This window comes from Vulpes lagopus, chromosome 24, assembly GCF_018345385.1.
Source record: "Vulpes lagopus strain Blue_001 chromosome 24, ASM1834538v1, whole genome shotgun sequence".
Classification (NCBI taxonomy): Eukaryota; Metazoa; Chordata; class Mammalia; order Carnivora; family Canidae; genus Vulpes; species Vulpes lagopus.
Window position 1 is genome coordinate 55,991,652 of NC_054847.1, and position 7,018 is coordinate 55,998,669.

Here is a 7,018-nt window from a genome sequence, read left to right on the forward strand (position 1 = left end):
GCCCACAGGTCAAGTCCCTGGCGCCCCACTGTGACTCCCGGAGAAGGATCCTGGCTGGATGGGTTGCCAGTGGCCCTGGCTCCCCCTTCCACATGCCCTTCCACTACCAGCATAATCCAGGGCTGATGGAGGGGATTTCTCCAAGAGGGACTACGCTGTTGTCGGTACAGCTGTATCTATGGTAACAGCAAGATTTCTTTTTCTTTGTGAATAACTAGAAAAAAAAAAGGTGTTCAAATCTCCCCTTGTAAACTGTCAATGCATAAGTTATTTCTGGCTTTCAATGTTATTTTTAACGAATACGTATTTTTACCGTGTAAACAGTCAGGCGACTCTGTTTAGGAGTTATGTGCTTCCAGGGTGTGTAATGGGAGGTGTTTGGTTTCAGTTACGCACGAGGGAAAAATGCTGTGAGTCATGGGAAAGAGTAAATATGCAAGAAAAGTGTTGTGTGAGTGTGTGAGTATGTGAGTGTGTGAGTGTGTGAGTGGGCGGGGGGGTGAGTGGTTCTCACCATCACAGCCTGGGACAATGGTAGATCCAAAGGGCCTGGTGTTTCATGCCCACCTTACCACAGCACTGGAAGCAGGGACAGGCAGCACAGGGTGGGGGGCTCCGGTCTGACCAGCAGAGTTGGTGGCGGGTGTCCCTGGCAGCGGGTTTCTTGCATCTGGGCCAGTCTCTGCCTGCGTGGATTTTCGCAGACGGGGGCAAGGATCTGAACTGGAGCCCTTCCCTCCATGTAGGAGGAGGGAAATGTTGATATTGGTGCATTTGGACCAGAGTGTACAACACAGACACACGTGGGAGTGGTGAGGAGGGAAGTGCCCGGAAGGACATGAAGACCACAGGACCAGGTAGCACCCCCAGTGGTGCAGCTAGAGCCCCTCCTCGCCCCTGTGGCGTCCACACCAACCCCAGCTTCCCTGAACTGCCCACTCAGGTCCTGAACCAGTGACCGAGGGAGACCAAACTCTTTTCAAATGAGGCAAAGTCTAGACATGAATTCCTCCATACTGAGCTACATTTCCAATAAAGAGACAGGGACCGGGGCCTCAGGTTGAAGTGCACCTACTAAGCTACATGGGCAGGAAAAGCAGGCCATCTAGTCCCGTCCAAATATTCACGATGAATCAGCACAGCCCCCTGGATGCATGCGTAACCTGGCCCTGTGAGAGCCCGAGAGCACACGCTGATGTCGCTGCAGAAGGAAGGGTGGGCCGGGCTGGGAGCCGGCTGCAGGAGGAAGGCACTGGTCCTGCAGGCCCAGGGAAAGTGGAACAGCCAGCGGGTCACAGAGGGTAGAAGAGAGCAGTGGGAGCACCCAGGGGACTTGATGGTGGCCTGCAGCCGCCAAGGCTCAGGAGGACATGCTCTGTTTCTGGCTACGACAGTGTTCCCCCTCGACCCTCTATGCTCCCCACCCCACCCGGCCGCGACCCAAACATTTCAAGTTGTGCTGGGAGAAGTAATGTGGGTAGGAGACCTAAAGAGTGAGACAATAAGAGACTGGGACTGAGGGGGGTGAGAGGCGGCGATGACAAGAGTCGACATCCATAGAGTGTCTTCGAAGCACCATGAACGAGCCGGTGGGATGGCGCAGCGACTCGGCAAGACGGGCTCAGCCATCCGTCCTCTTCTGCTGCCGAAGAAATCAGGATGTAGGAGGTGGTTTGGTGAGAGCCCAGGCCGAACCTATGACCTCTTTCTACTATGGCCTGGTGGCCCGTTCACCATGTTGAGCAATGGGATTTTGCTCGGGGCAGAGAGACGCAGAGCCCTGGGCTGTCTGGCACCATCCTGCCTCTCCCTCTGGCCGCAGGGTTGCCTTGGGCAGGGCACGCAGACTGCCTTCTCATCCGTTAAAGGGAGATGAAGGCGACAGTCCCCTCTGAGATGTTCCGAGGACAGGGCCTGATGCACAGGGATTGCTCACTACCTTGCTGGGCTGTTGCTATAGGCCATGCAGAGCCCCACAGGTGGGCGGCACAAATCTGGCCAGGCCCTGGGGTGCTCAGGGAGACTCCAGGTCTGGCCCGTGGAGGGGGGACACTATGTGGGGGACACGGCAGTAAGTGCTCAGCAACCCACCCCAGAGGGCTGTGGGGAGCAGGTGCGTGCTGCTCATTGTGGCACGTGTTCAGGCATGCAGAAGGGTGCAGAGACCCCAGGACAGGAAAGGAGAAGGTAAGGAGTTGGGAGGAATCAGGGGAGCAGGGGATGGAGAAGCCATACAAAAGACATTCGGGATTTTGTATCTTGATCACAGTACTGGACCACATTCCAGGTTAAACGCCGAATGTGACTTTTGCACACAGTAAAGGCTTGTAAACAAAGGCTTGTTTTACATATGAGGGATGCTGAGAAGAGTGGGAGCAGAACCGTACAACGGGGTGAACGTGTGGCTTTGGAGAGCTCTCCTTCCTGAGACCAACGTGTGTAGTCAGAACCTGCAAAGGAGGGCCTGTGGAACCAAACCACAGCTTTGAGGGTTTCCCTTCTTATAGTTGTCTGGATCCCTGTTTTCTCCATTTTTTAAAAAAAGATTTTATCTATTTATTCACGAGAGAGACACACACACACACACACAGAGGCACAGACACAGGCAGAGAGAAAAAGCAGGCTCCATGCAGCGAGCCTGACGTGGGACTCGATCCCGAGTCTTCAGGATCACGCCCTAGGCCAAAGGCGGCGCTAAACCGCTGAGCCACCCGGGCTGCCCACCATTTGTTTTTTATTTAGGAAATATATTTATTTAGGAAAATAGACTAATTTTAAAAGGTCACCTGGTTGAGCCAGCTCACATCCTGTATGTGTAGGAGCAGAGAGAACCTGTACCTTCTTAGGTTAAAAGAAAAAGTGCAGTGATGGGCAAGAGCAATCTCAGAAAGGAAGGCCGCAAAACAAGCAACCACTCTGACATTGTCCTGGGGAACCCACATGTTCAGACCTCCCCCACGTGCAAAGATAAGGAAGTAAACTGACCAAACAATTCAAGATTAATTTGATATTATTTATTTTTCTTAAGAGATTTTATTTATTTATTTGTGAGACAGAAAGAGAGAGACAGAGAGAGAGAGAAAAGAAGCAGGGGGAACAGCAGAGGCAGAGGGAGAAACAGACTCCTTGCCTCTAGAGGCTCCATCCCAGGGCCCGGGATCACGACCTGAGCGGAAGGCAGACGCTTCACCAACCGAGCCCCTATAGGCACCCCAATTTGACATTATTCAAACATTCATTACATATGCTAGTTTCTCTTCTGACTGCATTAAAACAAAAGGGAAAATTCTCTGCCTCCCAGAAACAAATTTGTCCGCAGTGATCTCTACCCTTGCGTTTGTACAAAAACTCTTCAAAACCATGAGAAATCAGTTAGCCCTGCCGGGTCTTTCTGGTTGGAAGATGAATAAGAAAAGGAGCCCGTGACATTTCGTTTCACTGACATTTTATTTTGTTCTAAGTCCTCTTCTCTGGCTCCTCAAGTACATTTTCTGCTAAGATTCTGCAAACAGACATCAGGATGAGTCAGAACCCATTTAAATGTATTGAGCCTCACAGGTTTGGCGATTTAATTACGTGTTTCATGGGGTTTATAAATAGCGTAGAATCTCTGTGTGCGTCAGATACACACCGGGCAGGGGGTGCTGTCTCTCTGGGTTTGTGTGGTGGCACTTCCGGCTGGCCTCTGGATGCAGCAGGATGAAGAATCCAAACATGTTGACTTACTTGCCGGAGGAATGTGCAAAGACAGGGATTTGGTTATTCCAGGGAGAGGCTTGATCCCCCAAATAGTCCCCAAACCAGGGGGTCAGGGTCAGGTGTGAAAGTATATGAAGGAAATGCAATCAGTTGCAGGCCTTGAGCCTGGGTTGGGTGCTCGTTGGCTCTGAGCCCAGCAAAGGAAACCAAAGGTGTCCAGGCTCTGGGGAACCCCAGGATGCTGTCTGGTGGGACTGGGCACCCAGGATCAAGGCTCAGGCAGGAGGGTTTGGAGCTGCACGTTGGGAGCCCATCACTGGGGAGAATCCAGACACCAAGTGCTGACTCACCCCTAACAGAAAAGGCCACTCACTACACCACGCAGGGTCAGAGAAGCTCAGCGTATGCCTGCTTCTAAGTGAAGATTGTGGGTTTCTGGTCTTCCTCCTTCCCTAATACAGGACTGTCGCCAGCGGTAGCAGGGCCGAGCTTGCAAAGCAAGGTTGGTTATGTGACCTGGAGAAAGGAGCAAACAGGAGAAGAGCGTTGTTTTGCCTGTCATAGCAAGACGCAGGAAGGGCAGGGGCCAAGCTCCCGTGTGGGAGACCCTCCTCCTTCCTCCTGGGATGGACCTATGGAGTATCCTGCTTCCCCGCACTTGGTGCGTCCAAGCCCATGGGGCCGTGTGTCTAAGAGGATCAGAAATATCCAGCAACATACAATGCTGAAGGATGGTCAGTGGTGGAGGTTGGTCAAAATCACTGCCTGTGACCATCCAGAATGGAGGAGATGAAGGCGGTTGGTGGCGAGAAGCCCAGAGTCAGCAAAGTACCCGGCAAACAAAAATACACAACAGGAGTACTTATGGACGGGGTGTGCAGTGAGTGGGGCATAGTTATGGGGGATCCAGAAGTCTCCCGTGACCTGTCCCTCAAAGCGAGCTTGAACACCAAGAAACAGTAATCTGAGTCAGCTTTCCTATTTCACTTCCCAAATATCTATTATCGGAGTGATCCATCCTACTCTGGAATTAGCCCCGATGGCTGTATGACCTTGTCACTATACTAAAACCTCCAAATTACACCCTTCCAAATGGTAAATTTTACGGTAGATGAATTGTGTCTCAATAAAAGAATGATTCATCACAAACGGGTTGAAAGCAATGTAAAAAAAATTAAACGGTGTAAATTTAAAAATGGAAATCTCTTCATCTCTTCCTTGACCTACACATTCCTCATTCCTACCTCCCTGAAGAAAACCATGTTAACACCTTTCAGAAATTCTTTGTGACTATAAAAGTATGTATGTGCATATATTTTCTACAAAAATAGGATCCAACCATAAGTAGTATTTTGTAGCTGGCTTTTTTAATGTGACAATAAATATTTTCGTATCAATACAAATAAACATACCCAATTTTTCACTAGGTGCTGAGCATCCCATTGCACGGCAGCTCTGTTACTGGTTGAAGCAGTCCTTTGTCACCCAAGGGCACTTAACCATTTCCCAAATGTTGGGCAGCCCGGGTAGCTCAGCGGTTTAGCGCCACCTTCAGCCCAGGGTGTGATCCTGGAGACCCGGAATCGAGTCCCACGTCAGGCTCCCTGCTTGGAGCCTGCTTCTCTCTCTGCCTCTCTCTCTCTCTCTCTCTCTCTCTCTCTCTCTCTCTCTCTCATGAATAAATAAATAAAATCTTAAAGAAAAAAAAACCCAAACCATTTCCCAAATGTTGCTCTGAGACCCTGTACTGAATGTGATTACGTCTACATTCATACAAATGTACTTACATAAGCATACGTACGGGATAGATTCCTAGAAGTAAAATTTATAGGCCCGAGGACATGCGTGTTCAAATTCTGATAGCTAGTTCTAACTGCTTTCCATCAAGTGTTCCTAATATCCAGGGCACCCAGCAGTGTGTGACAGTGCCCATGTTCTCACACCTCCTGGATTTGGGTCTTGCCCTTTGGAGGATCACTGAGTGCAAGCGGAGTTAGGAGCCGGGGCACCAGGAGGGGAGCTACTAGCCCAGCATGGATTGAACTAGGACAGTTCCATTTTTGTTTGTTCATCAATTCTCATTCTAATAAAAGGCTTTTTGTTAAAAGGGTACTGGTCAAAAACAAAAAACAAGATAAAGAAAAAAATCTGAAAAGCACCATAGGTCGTCATATATGCCGGGTTCCTTCCTGCTTCCAGTCTCACTCTGCCCTGCTGTGGTCTCCAAATGGCCCCCACCCAGCCTTGCCCCCAGGAGTCCATGACCTGTGTAGTCCCGTCCCGTACTGCATAGTTGTGTGACCAACAGGACCACGCAGAGCTGACACCGTGCGCCTTCCAAGCTGTGGTATTTAATGACATTGCACCTCCGCCTTACACTTCTTGATCACCCGTTCTGAAGGGAGACGGCCACCGTGTGATGAGGACAGACGAGCAGCCTACAGAGACTTAGGCATGAAGTCATGAAGCCTTCAGAAGACTGCAGCTCCAGCCTACATGGCCTGCGGGGTCAGGACCCTGGGCCAGACCCCCAGCTAAGCTTCTCCTGAACTCCTGACCAAGGGAAGCTGTGTGCAGTACTGTTTCTTGTCCGGTGCCTCCAAACAGGGAGGAGGGGGGTGGTAATTCATTATGTGGTAATAGATAATACACCTGGAATTCTGTGGTATAGGGTCTTCAATTCTAAATTTCTGGTCTCATCTCTGGACTTAAACCCCACCTTTGAGTCTGCCCCCACTGGAGGCTGTTAGTGTATTTTGTTAGTTTGGGACACTTGGCCGTTTTGACAATATGGCTGTGACTCAGCCACATCCTGGAAGCAGACTGGAGCTGGTAAAGCAGGACACGAAAGCCACAGTAAAGTCAGACCCTGGTTATGTAGTCACCGTGGTCTTTGAGAGAGCAATGTCCTACAGTGATAGAAGGATTTCAAAGCCAGATTCTCTGGATCTAAGAGTCAGTAGAGCTGAAGAAGGGTGGAAACTATCCCTTTCAAGTTGTTGGTGGTAAAAGACGGGAGAGGGGTTGTTGGTTCTTTGCTGTTTGCTTATGAAGACACATAGATGCGAGTTTACTTTGCAGGAGGAGGAGGAATAAGTGCTTGGGATGAAATTAAAAATGTAAGCTCTAGAGGAGAGCGGGTGGGGGGTGTAAAAAGAGAAGGCCCTTGGGGCTAGACCCCAGCCACTTCCCTGCTCCTGCTCATTTGTCCAGGACCAAGTAGCTCAGAGAGAACTGGGAAGAATAGGTGTCAGACGGCAGAGCCCACAGGCGAGGGAGGGAGGGCTCCGTGGGCCACAGTGGGAAGCTTACTTGAATG